We start from the raw sequence: 19058 nt of genomic DNA, 5'->3' as shown, positions 1-19058 counted from the left end.
AAGAACTATTTCCTTCATTTTCAAAAATAGAAATTGTAGCATATTATTTTAAGATTCTTTGGCTTCTGTGAAATTTGTTCTTAATCAATAGTATCTGAAGAACTTTATTACATGGTATTCTAGCAAAAGGAATAATTTATCTGTCCTTTAATGGTGGGCATTAGGTTGTTTAAAATGTTTTTCTTTCAGTATACATTTAAAAAAAATTCATAGACATGCTGGGCATGGTAGTGCAGGCCTATAGCAACAACTTTGGAGGCTGAGGCAGGAGGATCCCAAGTTTAAAGCCAGCTTCAGCATCTTAGTGAGGCCCTGAGCAACTTAGCAAGACCCTATCTCAAAATAAAAAATAAAAAGAGTTGTAGATATAGTTCAGTGGTAGAGCACCCCTGGGGTCAATCCCTAGTACAAAAAAATAGGTGGGGGAACCACAGACATTGACAAATTGCTCCCTAGAGATGTTGTCTCCCATCAATAAAATATAGTTTGTTTCTCTACATCCTCAACACCACAGGGTATTATGGAACTTTTTGATCTCTACCATTGGGATAAATAATACACTGTTATGATTTGGATCTGGAATGTTTTCCAGAGGATTATGTGTTGAAGGCCAGGTCCCCAGTGCATTAATGTTCAAAGGTGGGGCTCTTGGTAAGTGCTTAGATCATGAAGGCTCTGACTTCATCAGTGGATTAATCCATCAATGGGGTGTAGCTGATGGCCTTACTGGGAGGTGGTAGAGAATGAAGGAGGTGGAACCTAGTTGAAAGGAGTAGCTCCTTGGGGGCATGCTGTTGGGGACAGCCTTGTCCTAAGCACCATCTCCCCCTTTCTCTTTCTCTCTGCTTGCTGGCTGCCTTGAGGTGAGAGCAGCTTTCCTTTGTCATGCCTTTCAGCATTGATATTCTGCCTCATCTCAGGCCCAAAGCAATGGAATCAGTCAGCCATGGACTGAAATCATGAGCCAACATAATCTTTCCTCTTTTAAGTTGTTTTTCTCAGGTAATTTGTCACAGCTTCAGGAAGTTGCTTATATACACATAATATCTTGATGTTTCACTTAAAAAAAAAGTGGTCCTGTGATTGAACCCAGGACCTTATATATGCTAGGCAAATGATTTACCACTGAACTACATTCCCATTCCTAGATATTCCCATTCCCATTCCCCTGCCCTAGACGGGGTGTCACTAAATTATATAGGTTGGTCTTCAACTTGTGATTCTCCTGCCTTAGCATTCCAAGTAGTTGAGATTTCAGATGTGTACCACCATGCTCAGCTTTAATATTGCCTTTATTTGTATTTTTATAAGTGAAGTTGAATATTTTCTTTCTTTCTTTTTCTTTTTCTTTTTGGTACTGAGGATTGAACCCAGGAGTGCTCTACCACTGAGTTTCAGCCCTTTTTATTTTTTATTTTGAAACAGGCTCTCATTAAGTTGCCAAGACTGGCCTCAAATTTGCAATTCTCCTGCCTCAGCCTCCCAAGTTGCTGGGATTACAGGTGTGCACTACTGCTGAAATTGATCATTTCTATAGGTATTAGAGCCATTTATAATAGCTTTACTATAAATTATCTGTCTCTATATTCGGTTCATTTTTCTAGTGGTAGTGATCTTTTTATTATTGGCTTTTGGGAGCTGATAATTTAAGAGTAGAGTACTCATTTGGTCACCCTGGAAACTTCTATCCACAAAGCAGAGGACATATGAAATGCCCTGTGCTCTAGTCATTCTCACTGTGTAATAGACCACCCCCAAACTGTCATCAAGCAACCACTTTGTCATGCTCAAAGTCTCCAGGATCAATAATTTGGATGGAGCACATGGGATGGCTTGTTTCTACTCCATGATATTGGGGCCTTCTTGGTAAGATACAGGCTAGAGGTGATTCAATATCAGGAGGCTGGACTCATTTGGAGCAGTAGTAGGCTGAAGCTGGCTCACACTGGCTATAGAGAGCCAAAGTGTACCTTTTGTACCAAATTCTGTTTTAGTAAAACTTTCAAGTCTTGAAATCCGTCATGATCAGAGTATTTATACCATGAAAATTAGCAAACATTATAAATCAAGGTTTTTTGGTTTGTTTGTTTTGGGGTGTGTGTGTGTGTGTGTGTGTGTGTGTGTTTAAAGCCAATTTAACAGTACAATACTATCTGGAAATATCTTCACATGCTGACTATTGACTGGGACCTCAGCTGACCTGAAGTTTGGAAGCTACCCTTGGCCTCTCGATGTAGTTTCTCTGCAAAGGCTAGTTTGTACTTCTAAGCAAGGCGATTAGGTTCCAAGGGTGAGTATCCTCAGAACACCAGTCAGAAGCTGTATCATCTTTTATGACCTGATATGGAAGTCATATAACATTACTTCTGCTAGCCATGAGACTACCCAGATTCAAAGGGAAAGAAAATAGACATCCCCCCAATTCAATGGGAGAATTGTCAAAGTCACACATAAGAAGAATGTGTGGGATGGAAGACACTGTAGTCATGTTTAGAAAATACAATCTGCCACCGATAGCTGTCTCCTGCATCTTTTCATATGTCTAGATCCTGGATGATTCCCTGCTTCAGGGAATAAAAAAGGTTTGAGGCCTTCACATATTCTTTTCCATACCAGTTCACTGTGATCCTTTAATTGGTCATAACAGCTGGCACCACGGGTACGTATCTCATTATGTCAGTAAAAAAACCTCTTTTTTCCTTTTCTGTCTCTCCTTTTCTGCTGTGTTCTATGTTACTTCATAAAGCTGGTAGAGAGACTAGAGGAGTTTTAGGGTATTAGTTTGCCCCTCTGTAAAGTGGGAACTATATTACTTATCCCCTGTTATGGTTGTATATGAGGTGTCTCCCCAAAGCTCCTGTGGTAATGCAGGAATGTTCAGAGGTAAAATGGATTGCAAATGCTATAACCTAATCAGTTCATCATAGTTTGAATGGACTGATATGGTGATAACTAAGCAAGATGGGGTGTGGCTTGAGAAGGTGGGTCACTGGGAGTGTGCCCTGGCCTCTTCCAACTTTTCTCTCTCTGCTTCCTGGCTGTCATGAATGGAGAAGCTTCCCTCTGTCACACCTTTCTGCCATAATATTCTGCCTCACCATAGGTCTAGAGCAATGGAGTTGGCTGACCATGGTTTAAATCTCTCTTCCCTCTTCTAAATTGTTCTTGGCAGGTATTTTGGTCACAGTGATGCAAAGCTGACTAACACATCCCTTCTGCCTTTCAGATTTATTATGAGGATAGGAAGACATGGTGGAAATTAAGGTTGAACAGTGCAAAGTGCTACACAAAGACAAACGATCACCCTGGGTTTAAAAAAATGAATGAAAAAAATATTTCAGGAGAGAAGAGGTAATCAGGGTTAGCTTTTATGAGCCACAACATTTGTGGGCTTTTCAAAGTACATCAAAATAAAATGCCTTTAATAAAGGATTTATTATGCTCTGTGGCTCAGAGAACACCCTCATAGTGACAAGGAGGTGGCTGCCCACCTGTCTTATTATAAAATTCTGTCCACAGACTTTCAGGATCAGATCTCATTTTAGTTAATCTTTTGTGTAGTAAACATCTTCTGTTCTTATATCATCCCAGAGAAAGGGATTTGATCGTAATACTGTGCTGCAGAAAGTCCAGGATGTCACTTGCTACAGCCCCATGGGGAGGTATTTTCTAAATCTGTGCAACTATTGGCTCCTCAAAGTGGATAAGAGAATAATGCCTTGTACCTGATGTGCTTCACAATTCTGCAAGTTCTTGGAGTTCCAAGGGGAGAATTGTTACAGACAGCTGTTACAGATTGTTGCAGTATGTTCCAGCACTCCACTTTTGTAAGGCACATGCCTCAAATATTCATTTTCTTCTTCAAAGTCTATCCTGATCTTCACAGTCCTGGCCCCCCATCTTGAAGTGACCCCTCCCTCCTTTGAAATCCCTAAGAAGAGGGTTTCCTCAACTTCCTCATGTTCTAGCAGCCCCAGGAAAAAATAAATTCCTAATAGTTTCACACATTAAGTAGTTAGATCCAAATAACTTAAGTTTTTAAGCCTAATAATTTAGTAGGCATTTGCAAAACAATACACATAAAATGAAAAAAATACTTTTTCTTTCTTTGGTTGGGGGGGTGGAATGAACCCAGAGGTGCTTAACCACTGAGTCACATCCCCAGCCCTCTTTTTATATTTAATTTAGAGACAGGGTCTCCCTGAGTTGCTTAGGGATTGCTAAGTTGCTGAGGCTGGCTTTGAACTTGTAATCTTCCTACCTCAGCCTCCCCAGCTGCTGGGATATAGGTGTGTGCCACTGCACCTGGCTTTTTATTTCATTTTTAAGGTAACCACAATTATTAATTAAATGGGATATGTGTGTCTAGTGGGTGCCACTCAACTTCTCAAACTTTGGAATTCTATGCTAGTACTTTCATTCCCTGTTCCATGTTGGTTTTTGCACAGTGTTTACTTTTTCATAGCAACTGATGAAAACTCTACTTTGCAAAGATATGATGTCATAGGAGGCATGTAGTTTGATCTAATGATGAAAACATGAAACTACTTGGAATTAGCCGTTGGTGCGTGTCCAGTAGATTTTGAGTATTGCTACGTTTCTCTCAAAATATTAAAATGTCTCAGTATCCCTAGAATTTGCTGCAGCTTCCCAGGGCACCTCAACCATAGTTTGGCCCTAGTGCTTCTCTTCCTCTGATGACAAAGAGCACATTCTACCTTCTGTGACAGTTACTTGAAAATGTATCTCCTATTAGAGCCTTGTGTTGGTATGGTAAAGATGGCGCCTGGAGTGCTTCTCTTCCGGGAGCTCAGGTCCATGAGGCACTAATAGCGCACAAACCATCACCTCCAATCCTTCCTCTCCCCCCCCCATCTCTTCCTCTCCCTCTCTCTCTCTTCCTCTCTTCCTCTCCCTCTTTCTCTTACTTTACCTCTCTTACTCTCCCCCTCTCTTCCCCTCTCTCTCTCTCTCTCTCTCTCCCCCTCTCCCCCCTTCTCTTCTTTGACTGGCGGCTATGGTCCTGCTAATAAAATCTCGGACAGGTAAATGGTTGTTTTGGCTTGTTGAGTATATGGAGCTTTTCCACCGTTCTTTACACCTTGAATGTCAGGACCCTGTCTCATCTGTTTCCTCTACAGCACCTCTCAATAATTGTATCTAGCACTTGAGCACTTACTAGGGTTAATACAGCTTATGGACTGGATGAGTCCAAAGTCCATGTACTTTCAAGGACACTACTTTGCCTCACATAGCACAGTGCCTTACCAGTTGGTTTTATTTCAATGAATAAATTTGCATACACTAAATTTGGGACCACACCTTTTAGCAAAGGGAGCAATTCATAGAACCCCATCAGGCCAAATGTACAAGTTTACATACATTCCCCATGAGATTGGGCACAGCATTGAACTAGGATAGCTCCCATACTTACTTCTGACCTTGATCAAATAGTTTTCATTATTGTGAGCTTCTCTTTTCCTCATCTGCAAAATGGGATAACAATACCTCACTCAGAGGAATATTTTGAGAGTCAAGTGAGATACTGTCTGCTTAAGGGCTTTGAAGGACATTAAGGTGGTGTGCCTTGAAGGATTATGGTTCAAGTGTCGATTACATAGGTACCATTAATGACACCCTATTCTACACTTCTTCCTGGTAGGGCTGAAGGAGGAGGGAGAGGCTGAACACTGGACAGAGCTGTGGCAGGGGCTATAAGTAGCTATTTTTATTCCCCAAGTGACCATTCTCTGGACTTAGATTACAATTCCCTCTGGAGCTGCACTAATGGACAAATTAGTATCAATTGACAAAGTACCATATGCTCTGAAATGTTCTCCCATTAAGCTTCATGGAAAATAGCAGGAATTCCCAGTCCGTTATAGGAAATCTGACATGACTTTAGCCTCCAGTAAAGCCCACTCATAGATCGTCTAGGTTCTGGAAGGTCAGGCTACACCCCCAACTACATGATGATGCACAAGACAGCACTTATTTTAACACTGAAAGTCTGTAAAATAATGTTATCCTTGTCTGTCAATACTAGGCTCATAAGAGCAACTTCTATTTTTGAAAAAAAAATTTTATATTTTGTATTGGATTATTTTGTGAACACTTGTTTTATTTCAAGTTAACCTCCTTGTGTAATAGGCATTAATTAATCAGGATCTAAATTATGAAACTATATCTTGTCTTCAGTATAATTAATAAGTACATGGTTCTTCAGAGCTCACTGAGTTATGTTTACATAAGCTTGAGGGTTTCTTTACAAGAAGTAGCATCTCTTTTAAAAGTCTGCCTAAAAAAGAATGTAAGAGCAAAAGGAAGAAGTTCCATAAATTGTTAAGAAAAGATAGACAAAGTGTCTTGAGTATGTGAGTCTCAAAATGCATAATAATAGCTGCTGTTTATTGAATGCCTACAATACCCCAGATCCCATGCACAGAACTTTGTTCTATTTCACTTAATCCTCAGAACATTCTTCAAGGTCAGTATTATCTTTTTGTTATCAGGAGAAAACCCAGAGGTTACATTAGTTGTCCAAGGTCACAAGACTAGCAAGGGCTAGAGCTGGGGATTCAAACTACATCTGACACCACAGCCCAGATCTTTTCCAGAATGTTCCTCAGATTCAAAGAACAGGCTGAAACAGTATTGCAGTACACAGTACATAGTAACAAATCACAAATAAAGCCCTGTTTTTAAGAGAATCTGCCGTCATCCCTCTCACTCCCTGTCCTGTGCTGAAGATGACACAGAGAGTCTCTGAGCCTCCTGAGACTCCTGTGTGCCTGGAGTTCTCCATGTCCTTGCTCCCAGACCCTAGGGTCCAGAAAGAGTATTTTAGTTGGGGGGGGAGGGGTCAAGGCCTATACCACCCCTACACTACCCAGTTCCCTTAACTTTTGTTTGCCCTATTTAGACCTGTCCTTTACATTGGGTATCTGTTTAATAGGATTTGGTTGAATAAAGGATTCTTGTGGTCTTCCCTCTACCCAAGTTAGAAAAGTATTGTTGGAGTCTAGTTCTGTTTCATAGATGATAATGCAACTCAGAGCAGGCTTGACTAAAACCACCCAGAAAAGGCAGACCCCTTTCTCTTTCTGGATCACTGGGATAACAAAGACAATAATCACGGGAAATATGCTCCAAAAGCCATTCTAGCCTATTGACCTAACAGAATGGTGGTAGAACCAGATTTAAATTCTGACTCTGTTGCCTATTACCTGGATGATCTTGAGCAAGTTATTTAACCTCACTGAATTTCTTCATCTGTAAAATGAATACCTGTTGGAGCTTTTTGATAATTAATAGTATATTTAAAATACCTAGCATAGAGTAGGGTATAGCTTTTCCATAGCCTGCTCTCTCTGCCTAAGAGCTCTAGCTTTTCTTTCCCTTTCAGGCAGCTAACTTGGACTGATTCTTTGGTTTCCTTCATTAGAGCCTTTGGGTTTGAATCCAAGCCAGAGTGACCTTGGGAAAATTAGCCTTAGTTTCCTCATCTATAAAATGGTGATACTAGTAATGTATCACTAGTACAATGTACTAGTAATGTATACTAGTAGTATATAATTCAAAGAGTTGTTAAAATAAAGTAAACTGTTTAGAGCAATGCCTAATAAATATTAGAGCGCGATATATTTTAACAAGGACAGTTTGTAGGGTCCACAAAATAATTCTGGAGGGCTCTCTTTTCTCAATACATAGGTTATTGACATTGTCTGGAAGTTCATGATGTTTATCCATTATTCCTGTTTTTAAAATTTTGGTTTTAGTTGTAGATGGACACAATACCTTTTTTAAAAACATTATTTTTATGTGGTGCCGAGGATTGAACCCAGTGTCTCACACGTGCTAGGCAAGTGCTCCACCACTGAGCTACAACCCAGCCCTATCCATTATTCTTGGAATTCAGAAATTTAAAAAAACAATCCATCCAATCTTTTGTCTTTTGATTGGTGTGTTTAGATCATTTGTATTTAGTATCATTTTTGAAATTTTAAGACTTAGCCTCTATTTTATTATTTTCTGTTTGTCCTCCATTTTTCATTCCTCTTCTTCCTTTTGTGTTGTGTCCCTGTGGATTACTTGGATTTATTCAGAATTTTATTTTGATTTATCTGTAGTATTTTTGAGTATGTCTCTTTGTACCATTTTTAAAAGTTGTTGGTCAAGTGTTAAATTATACATACAGAACTTATCACCATCTACTTGTGTTGACTTGTACTCCTGAGTGAACTGTAGAAACATGACCTGCATTTAGATCCCTTTATCCTCTGTCCTTTTTATATATAATACTTCTTAAATATTACCTCTACATACATCAAGATTGACATCTGACAATGTTATAATTTTTTGCTTCCAACACCAAACATACAAAAAAAAAACCTCAAGAGGAAAATGATAATATATTATACTGTGTAATTTTTTTGCCCTGTTATTCATTTTACACTGCTGATATTTCATAATTTTCTCTATTCATCTTTTTAGGTTTATGGCTACAAATTCTCTTATTTTTTCACTCCCATTCCTGAAGGATATTTTTGGTGGATATAGAACTCTGAGCTAACACAGATTTTCTTTCAACACTTGAAAAATGGTGTACTACTTACTTCTGGCCACTATGATTTCACTGAGAATTCCACTGTTACTTGAATTGGTGTTTCCCTATAAATCAAGTGCTATTTCTCTGAGCTTTCAAAGTATTTTTTGTTTGTTTTTAATATAATAATGTGGATTTCTTTGATTTTTATCCAATTTTGAATTTGATCATCTTCTTGAATTTAGGCTCTCTTTTGCCAAATTTGGGGAAATTCCAGCAATTGTTTCCTAGAATACTTTTTCAGTTCCATTCCTTCTCTCTTCTCTTTTTAGGACTCAGAACATGTGAATGTTGGCTGAATTTCACTCTTTATTATTGTTTTTCCAATCTATTTTTTTCATTGTTCAAGTTATGTGTATTGATTTATCCTTGGGTTCACTGATTTTAAACTCTGTTGTTTCCATTCTACTAGTAAGCCTATCCTGTAAGTTTTAATTTCAATTATTGAATTTTCTAGTTCCATACTTCTCTACCTGGATGTTAACTTCTATTACTTTGCTGATATTTTCAATGTTTTGATTTGTTTCAGAAGTGTTATAATATAATTGCTTGTTGAAGCAATTTTATGATGACTGCTTTAGAAACCTTGTCAGATAATTGTAACACCTATAGCATGTTCATTTTGGCATCTGTGGTTTGTCTTTTCTCATTCAAGGTGAGATTCTTTTGATTCTTGGTGCGATGAGTGAGTTTTTAAATTGGATCCTGAATATTTGGATATTATACTGAGTCTGGATCTTATTTGATTCTCTATTTCAGTAGGCCTGCACTGATAGTGTACCGGTAGAAGAATAAGAACACCTCTGCATTGTCACTGAGTTGGGGGGGGGGGTCCTAGTTCCCCACTCAGCCTCTGCTGACACCACCCTGATGTGGTATTGGAGGCATCCTTGTTACCACAGGAAGGGGTGGAAGTATAAGCTCTCCATTTGGCCTCCACTGGCCAAGAGCAGAGGGATGGCAGGGAGAGGATTATGTGCCACTTTTCCCCCTTGGTTTTTGGCTAGAATGGGGGATATTATCATGAAGACTTGTCTTGTTAGGGGCATCTCTTCCCATTCTTCTGGCTACAGAGATCAGGCTTTTCTTGCGTTCTACCCTCTCTTTCTCCTCTTCCTTGTCTGTGCCTATTGGAATTTCCTAATTGTGCCTGTCTGGGATGCAAGAGGGGATTCATCATCATGTTGCTCCTGAGTCCTGAGGTTCTTAGCTGATTCGTATTCTCTCCAGCTTTCAGAGTCTTACGTTTTATACATTATGCTCAGAATTTTTAGCTGTATTTAGCAGGAAGAAATGAATCTCCTTTATCTTGCTTAGGACTGGAAGTCCTAGGTTTGTGTTTTTAAATCAATAAGCATAGCAATCAATGAATCTTTTTAATCTGATTATTCAAATATCTTAAAGTCCATACATTTTTCTTCTATTATTATTTTGGGTGGGGGTGGAGAGGGAGACTAGGGATTGAACCCAGGGGCACTTTGCCACTGAGCTACATCTCCAGCCCTTTATAATTTTTTAAAATTTTGAGACAGGTCTTGTTAAGTGGTCAAGCCTGGCCTTGAATTTTTGATCCTCCTGCCTCAGCCTCCTGAGTTGTTGGGATTACAGATATACACCACTGGGCCCAGTTTCTTCTATTATTTTTTGGTTGTTGCTCTGCTCCCTTCTTATTTTTTGCTCCATTTGGTCCTCCTGTTATTTGCTTGTCTTCTGGATATTGCATCCATTTTTTAAAACCTTTTCACTTATAATATCTATTATTTTGTATCTTTGGCTTTGTACTGTGGGATAGTTCTCCTTTTTCTTCTCTCAGATCATTAAATAAGTTTTCAGTGGTGTTTATTCTGTTTTTCACTTCTACAACTGTAAAGTTTAAGCTTAAAAATTATCTGTTTAATTTCCAAAAACAACTTTTCCTCACTCTGATCATTTCTTTTTTTTTTTTTTTTTTTTTTTTTTTTTTTTTAAATTTTTTTTTAATATTTATTTTTCAAGTATCGGCGGACACAACATCTTTGTTTGTATGTGGTGCATGAGGATCGAACCCGGGCCGCACGCATGCCAGGCAAGCGCGCTACCACTTGAGCCACATCCCCAGCCCCTGATCATTTCTTTTAAATTTCTACCTGAATCTCCTTAAAATTCTTATTAAATATATTCTTTCATCTGTTTATCTCAGAATGATTTCTCTCTTCTAGTTATTTATCCATCCTAGTCTTTTCCCTCAAGCCTTTGACTTCCTCTCAGTGATCTCTGATCTGTTTTGACCACTGGTGTCAGCATCACCTGGTCGGGTCAGGCTGTTGTAGCCTCTTGGTAGTAGTAGTTCAGCAATTCTAAGAGGAAAGAAAAATGCTTCATTTCGAGTGGTCTAGAGGGGAGCAAGCTTGACTGACTGGATCCACCAGGCTTAGGTGAGTGGGGAGAGGCCTCTAGGATCTTTGGATACTCCCAGGATGAATGGGGAGGCTATGGGCTGCTATGTGCCTTTATGTATATTGTCTACTGCATAAGAGCACCTGGTTGAGAGGCTAAAAAGGAGCTAAAATGTACTGCCTGAACTGCATACGCTGGTGTGGAGTTATATCCGCCCAAAGGAAGGGAGCATTGTTTTCTTATTATCACAATGACATCTGAAATGAAATGCCTTTTTCTTACCCACATAAAGATGCTGTGTGTGCTAGTAGTGGGCCTATAAAAAGTACTTTGACCCAATTGTGACATTCTTCTCTACAGAGGTAAGACTCAGTAGAATCAGGGGCCTTCACTCAGGCAGGCAACAAACATGCCACAAACGGACAGGCAATTTTTCCTTCTCTGCCAAAGGGTCCTGCTTAGTTGGGGTCAGCTGAGCTCCTCTGCTAATTCCAGGATCAAAACCTTTCACTGCAATCTAGTGAGGCAAGACATTCCCCCAGGCTCCTGGGCTTTGGTTCACCTTGCAATTTTAAACAATGTTGCAGATACTACCCTTCACTGTTCTGCACTGTATTTCTCTGCCAGCTGTATCCCCTAGGGATCTCCCTTAGGCTCCAGCTATAAGTCCCAGTGTCCTATGCCCTCCATTCACTGTACATCTCATAGTTTGAGTTCCCTCTGTAGGCAGTTGGGTGAGAGAGTCATTCACTGTAGGATAAGGTCCCTGTCATCTAAGAACCCCCTTGGATCATCCTAAGGTGATCGAGGTAATTTCTCCATAACTTGATATGAAATTTCCTAATACCTTTTTCACACCAAGGATAGAACTCCGCTACCCAGATAAACCTGATTTTTAAAAAAATTTTTTAAACTAGGATTGAACCCAGGGCTTCATAAGCATGTGAGGCAAGGGCTTTACCACTGAGCTATATCCCAGGCCCAGATAAACCTGAATTTGAATTCCATTGACCAGCTCTGTGGCTTCATGCAGATCATTTGACTTCTCTGAACTTGTCTCAGATTCATCTTATGTCAAATGAGGATCATAATAGTTGTTCTGCATAATTCAAGGAAATGGTGGGAAAATAACTGAGAGCACTTCTGTCTGGTGTGTTACAAACTTTAAATTCTATGAAAGAGTAAAGGGGTGACATGGAAATGGTGGAGTAGCACTGAAGATGGTGGCATCTGCTCCTGGAGCTGTGGGGAGCAGAACAGAACAGAGGTGCAAAGTTGCAGTCACCCAGCAGATTCAGAGCAGAACCGAACCTCTGGAAATTGGATCAGATTAGTTGGTGAGACCAGCATAGGGCCACACCAGAGACTGGCCATAACCTCAAAAGCACATACTCCTTCCAGTTGCTGTCTCCCAAAAGCAGCAGAGGTGAAGAGATTTTTACAGAGATAAAAAAGAAAGAGTAAAAGATGCTAAAGTCACTCCTATATATTCAAAACTGTCCTCAAAACAGCTTTATCGCCTAAGAAATGAGATTCAAATGCATCTAACAAGAGGCATAAAGACCTTGAATATTTTTTAAATTGTTATAATCACTCCCAGTTCTATACTCCCAGTTTATATCACTCCCATCCTCTCCCTCTCTTTCTGAGTCACTAAGTTTATCATATTAGCAATAGATTAGAATATCAGTTTTATCAAGGAGCAAGAAAAGAAATCTAAGCAAAGCTTCTATGGGAGCTAAGGAAGCAATCCAGCAAGGAGAGATGTTTCCTAACCGCCCCCAAGCAACCCTCCCACAAAGAAAAAGTAAAAATTGATGATCATCTTTGTAGGAACAACTGTGATAAGTGATTGAGCAAGATTTGGGGAGTTTTGGAGGACTGATCCTGCTTCATGAATACACAGATGGTAGATTGTCTAGCCCAACACCCTGTTCCCTGTATTTCCCAGTGAGTTGGGTGATTCATTGTTAAGAAGTGAGCAATGAATGTCCCTGTCTGTGTCCTAGAACCTGGGGAGTAAGAACGTGTTGTTTTTATGTAATCATTTCTCTCTGTACAGCAACAATTTCCTTGTCCTTAAGAAGTAATGTAATCCTCGTGATAAGCGTCCAGTTTCTTTTGCAGAGCACAGCAGCGCCTCTCTTTGTGACTCAATAACACTTTAGCTTACTTAATCTCAAAGAATCATTTGGTGAAGAGCTCAAAGGATCTTGGTTATCATTAGATACCATTCTCTCTTCTTATGGAAAAAAAATATAGTCCAGAAGAGTGGGTTTGCCATGAAGCAAGGTAGAGAGAACTAGGATCTAGAACTCTGACACAGATCTTGGAAAAGGCTATTTCTTACTTTTTTGTGTGTGCATGTGGTGCTGGAGGTCAAATCCAGGGCTTCATGCATGCTAGGCAAGCACTCTATCACTGAGTCACATCTTTAGGCTTTGAATAGGGCTATTTCTTTGTTTAAAAAGATTTAATTTTTAAATTTATTTATTTCAGAACTGAGGTCTGAACCCAAAGATGCTCTACTACTCAGCTACATCACCAGCCCTTTTTATTTTTAATTTTGAGAGAAACCTGAAAGGTCATCTTGTCTCTTCTTTTTTCTACTAAAATCCTAAAAAGATGTGTACAAGTGTAAAAACACTACTAGAAACTCCTGTCTGCACTGTTTCCCAGGACAGTGTGCTTTCTTTCACCTGCAGTACTTCTCATTAACTGGAGAGGAAGTCATTAAAATTGCTAATATAATTGTGTTGTGGTACAAAATAAATGTTTCTAATATCTAGTTTAAAATCACTATTTCATATAAAATGACAAGGCCAGTTATTTATTTATTTATTTATTTAGCCATATGGAATTTGATCATTCTGAGGAAGAGTAGAAACTTGTCCAGGTTACTGCAGACAGTAAAGCTGAAATTTGAAGCAATAAACTGTTCTATTTTGGGAACAATAGATGTGCATTCAGGAAGAGTTAGACATTCTAAGAGTGAAATTGTATAGAAAAGCTAACTATTTAGTCAGCTCTTAGAATTATTTGAATGCAAAGAGATTAATACAGATAAAGGGAAGGTCCAGGCACTTAGCAAATGACAAATGGTACACTCATTGCCATAGAGAAAGCAAACTTTTAGCTGAAATGGTACTTATGGGAAATAAATTCTAACCTCAGATGTTTTAGTCAGGAAGTCTCATTAGGATGCAACATGGCTTCTCATTATGGGTTATTACATCGTGTCACTAAAAAAAGGAGAGACATTCGAGAGGGACAAGGCACAACCAAACAGCAAGATGAGAAATTTCAGTCTTGCTACATCTTGCTCTATATCAATATGGGATCATTTGATGCTATTCTCTCACCAAAAAATTACTCTTCAGAGTGACAAAAATAAATATTAAAAGTGATCTATGGGGCTGGGGATGTGGCTCAAGCGGTAGCGCGCTCGCCTGGCATGCGTGCGGCTCGGGTTTGATCCTCAGCATCACATACAAAGATGTTGTGTCTGCCGAAAACTAAAAAAATAAATATTAAAAAAAATTCTCTCTCTCTCTTTAAAAAAAAAGTGATCTATATGGAAATGACAGCTGTTGGGTAAAACTCTTTTGAGAATCTTATGCATATTTTATGTGTTGATTTATTCATTCATTCAACAAATATTTATAGAATTCTAGGAAGACAGAAATAAGACATTGTCTTTCTCAAAGAGGTCTAAAGGTGATAGACATGTTAACAAACCATTGTAATGGGCACTTTATTTGATGTAGATGCTTCAGATAGCAGAAGCACAAAGAGGAACTGGGAAGTCTTCGTGTAAGAGGAAGTATTTTTTACCAGGATTTAAAGGAAGAAGAAAAGCTTGTCTAGCAGGCAATGGGTAAAGTAGGGAAACAAGAGGGAGGTAAGAGCTTATTCAAAGTTTTTTTTAACAGTATGTGATTTAGAATCCCCTGTGAATCTCAGGGCAGCCACTTTATAGCTATGGAATCTTAGGTGAATTACTTAATTTCTTGGAGTCTCAGTGTCCTTCTTTGTAAAATAAGCAGAGTAATCCTCACTGTATAGGATGATTATAAGTCTCACTAATAGTGCTGGTTAGCAGGTTATCATTACTAGAAACTCAGAATTTAGAGAACATTACTAGATCATATGTATTTTTTGTTTGTTTGTTTTTTGGTTTTGGTACTGGGGTACTGGGGATTGAACCCAGGGATGCTCTGCCACTGAGCTATATCCTGGCACTTTTTATTTTTTAATTTTGAGACAGAGTCTTTGCTAAGTTCCCTAGGATGGCCTTCAATTTTTAGTCCTCCTGCCTCAGATCTCCCAAGTTGCTGGGATTACAGGTATGTACCATCTTGTCTGGCTTGAGGTGTAGGTATTCTTATTATGGTCTCTTTGCAGAGAAAGAACTGAGAGGTTATGGAAGTATCCTTTCAAATTACACAGGTTAAAAAGTGGCAGCACTGGGATTTGAACCCAGTTGGTTTCACTCAAGACTCCTTTAAAAAAAACCCACAAAACTCAGTGCTCTTTTCTTATTGCATGAAGCACCCTGGGAACATAGGGTGAAGGATATACAGGTATATTGTGAAGTGGAGATGAAGCTTCAGTGGTAACAGGTTGGATTACCATGCTAAGATGTCAAGACTATTACTAGGTCAAAAAGGAACAATGGAGCTGACTACAGTAGCACATGCCTATAATCTCAGTTACTCTGGAGGCTAAGGCAGGAGGATTGCAAATTCAAGACTAGCCTGAGCAACTTAACAAGACCGTGTCTCAAAAATAAAATGGCCTGGGGATGGAGCTAAGTAGTAAACCTGGGTTTATTCCCCAGTACCAAAAATAAATACGTAAATAAATAAATAAATAAAAGGAACAATTGCAGTATCTTCAGCAGAAAAGTGACTTGTCAGATTTGTGGTTTAAAATATTATATATTACAGTCAGCATTTGAGGATGAATTGCAAATAGTTGAGACTAGGGGCAATTACTACAGCAAGAAATGGTAAGGCTCCAACTGAAACGAGGGTAGCAGGATGAAGAGGAGACATGCATAAGGAATAAGAAGACAGAGTTGATTGGACTTAGTAACCAATAGAATATGAGGGCCAGGAAGAACAAAGAGTCTGGAATGTACTTTTGTTTCTAATTTAAGTACCTATGAGAAGATGGTCCTACCAATGGAGACAGGGAACAATGCAGAAGGGGTAACTTGGGGGAAAGATGTGATTTTGGTTTTGGTTGCTGTTATGTTTGGATAAGTGACCCCCAAAACTTCTGTGTTAATGCAGGAATGTTTGGAGGTGAAGTGATTAGATTACAAGAGATGTAACCTAATCAGTTCATACTAAGTGGAATGAACTGACTGTGTGGTAACTACAGGTAGGTGGGGCCTAGCAGGAAGAGGTGTACCATTGGGGGTGTTCCCTGGAAGGGTTCTTCTTTCCTTTCGTTCTCCACAACACCCCCCCCCTCCATTTCCTAGCTGCCATGCGGAGGACAGCTTTCCTTGCCATGCCCTTCCCCTATGATGATCTGCCTCATCTTGGCCCTGGAGCAATGGAGTCAGGAGTGTATGGACTGAGACCTCTGGTACTATAAACAAAAATAAATTTTTCCTCCTATAATTGTTCTTGTTGGGTATTTTGGTCATAGCAATGCAAAGCTGACCAAAACAGCTGTGTTGGGACCATGGTTCTTTTCTTTTTCTTTTTTTAAAAATATTAGTTGTTGGTGGCCCTTTATTTATTTTTTTATGTGGTGCTGGAGAATAGAACCCAGTGCCTCACACATGCTAGGCAAGCACTCTACCACTGAGCCACAACCCCAGACCCAGGACTAGGGTTCTTAAAGTGCATTCAGGAGATGTCCAGCAGGCAGTTGTGTGTTAAAAGAAGGTCTGGGCTGAAGCCATGCAGCCAATAGAACGGCTCAGTGAGACTGAAGGGGGGAAAAGAGACTAAGGGGGAGCATGCAGAACCTCAGTATCTGCCAGACTGGCAGATGAGGAAGAAATGACAAAAGATGCTGAGAAGGAAGAGCAATTGGAATGGGAACCCTAGCAGAGGGGAGGCGGGTCCCTGGAGCCAAATGTGGCATTGTTTACACAGAGCACCTAAAGAGGCAGATTCTTCTGGCATAGGCAGCTAAGAAATTGAGAAGGATGGGATAAAATGCCATGGGGAAAATTTTTACTCACTGGACAAGAGGTTTGAGTTCTTACCTTCCTTTTTGACAAGTGGCCTCTTTGATGCTTAACCTACACTGGAAACCAAAATTTGGTTATTAATCTTTATCTACAATATACTTTTTAAGTTAAACTTTATTTTGAGAAAACTGTATTCATATGCAGTTGTAAGGAATAATACAGAAAGGTACATTTATTTTTTTTAAAGGCTTACTTTATTTCTACTAGGGTTTCAGAATTTTCCATTTTTGTCCATTTCTCCCAATAGTGCCTACCCTTGGGCAGAACTTTGTACATCATATCTACAATAGAGATGAGTGAGATCAGAAGCAGATACCCAGAAGCCAAGGCTTATTCAGCCCTGAGTGGCACAGGGTTGGGCAGTGAGAGAAAAGAAAGCTTGGGTGCAGTACCTAGGAGGCCTTTCAAAGATGGAGTTGCTCAAGGGAGACTTTCTGGAGGGAAGCCTAGATTTGGGAATGAAGGATACAGAGAAGGCAGGTGCTGGAGCACCTGCTTACATCTGGATCCACTTGGCTCCAATGCTGTGAGACTGCTTCTTCCTCCCAGCTGGAAAAAGGACAACATCAATCTGTGCTGGATTTATCCCCTCAATGGTCTGACATGACAATCTACTGGTATTCCTTCCATCCTCATAATCCTTCTCATGAACCTGCCTTTTACTGAGAACAGAGTACAAATTCCTGATCCGGCAAGGGCCACTCTGACTTTCTGGCTTCTGCTCTGATTTCCTGCTGCTCCCTCAGTGGGAACTGCCTCATCTTTGGGTCTTTGTTTCTGTGGCCTCTGCCTGGAATGCTCTCTCCACACTTTCCTTTCTTTCTTCTTTTTCTTTTTTCTTTTTTTTTTTTGTAGTTATAGATGTACATCATGCTTTTATTTTATTGATTTTTTAAATGTGGTGTTAAGGATTGAACCCAGTGTTTCACAGGTGTTAAGCAAGCACTGCCACGGAGTACAGTCTCAGCCCCACTTTTCCCTTTTGTTGGCCAACCCCAGTTGACTTTTCAGGTTTGTTTAGAGAGTGTCTCCTCCAGGAAGCCTTCACTAAGTTAATGCAGGCACTGCAATGGTGTCCTGAACACCTGGGATGTGATATTGTTACTGGAGCTGCACTATATTAATAATCCGCTAGACTCTACATTCCTTGAGGGCATGGATCCTATCTTGCAGAAGGCTGTATAGCCAGATACTTGACCCTTACTGTAAGGGTCAAGTATCTCTTGGTTAGAGACAGGCATATGGTTATTTGGACAGAGAGGTGGTAGGCTGGAGCCAAGGGAGTGGGTGAGATGGCCCAAGGAGTCAGAAGAGGTCTGAGTGCAGTCACCCAGGACACTCCAGCAGTTTAGGGCTCTCAGGATTTGAGGATAGGTCCGGGAGGGTTGGAGAGACAAGAGAAGAGCTGAGAGTGTGCAGCGTCCCGGCGAGACCGAAGGAGTTTGAAGAGGCGGGAGAGAGTTCCACAGTACCATATGTGCTCCCTCATCCTGCCCTCTCCCCTCAGCCCAAGGTCCTGAGGGGCTGAGGGTTGGGGAGGTTATAGGGGAAAGGAAGAGTCGTCTGTGTCCCCTTCTGCTGAAAATCCTTGGGGTAGGAGAGCCGAGGAAGATAGGAGTGAGAAGGAGGTCATTCTGGGTTCCAGTTTTACCCCGACCGCTGTGGGTCTGGGTGACCTTGGGTAGTCCGTTTTCTCTCAGGCCTCAGTGTCCCCATGGGTACTTGGCGGACGCAGGGCGCCGGCTGGGAGCTCTGGAAGGCGGACAGAGGCAGGCCCGGGTGGGAGCAGGACCGCCCACTGCGGCGGCTGGGACCTCCCGGGCCCTAGTTGGCGGCGTGCGGGGCTCCTCCCCCGGGGCGGGG

At 40.4% G+C, this 19058-nt stretch overlaps 1 protein-coding gene across 2 annotated transcripts in view; it reads left to right on the top strand.

The window, feature by feature from the left end:
- Frmpd1 (FERM and PDZ domain containing 1) overlaps positions 1 to 19058 on the top strand; it is a 174022-nt gene that overhangs the window by 66197 nt on the left and 88767 nt on the right. The gene's annotated exons all lie outside the window — the stretch shown is intronic.

Source organism: Marmota marmota, unplaced genomic scaffold (assembly GCF_001458135.2).
Source record: "Marmota marmota marmota unplaced genomic scaffold, marMar, whole genome shotgun sequence".
NCBI lineage: Eukaryota > Metazoa > Chordata > Mammalia > Rodentia > Sciuridae > Marmota > Marmota marmota.
The sequence above is the reverse complement of the archived record's forward strand: the minus strand, read 5'-3'. Positions and strand labels throughout refer to the sequence as shown.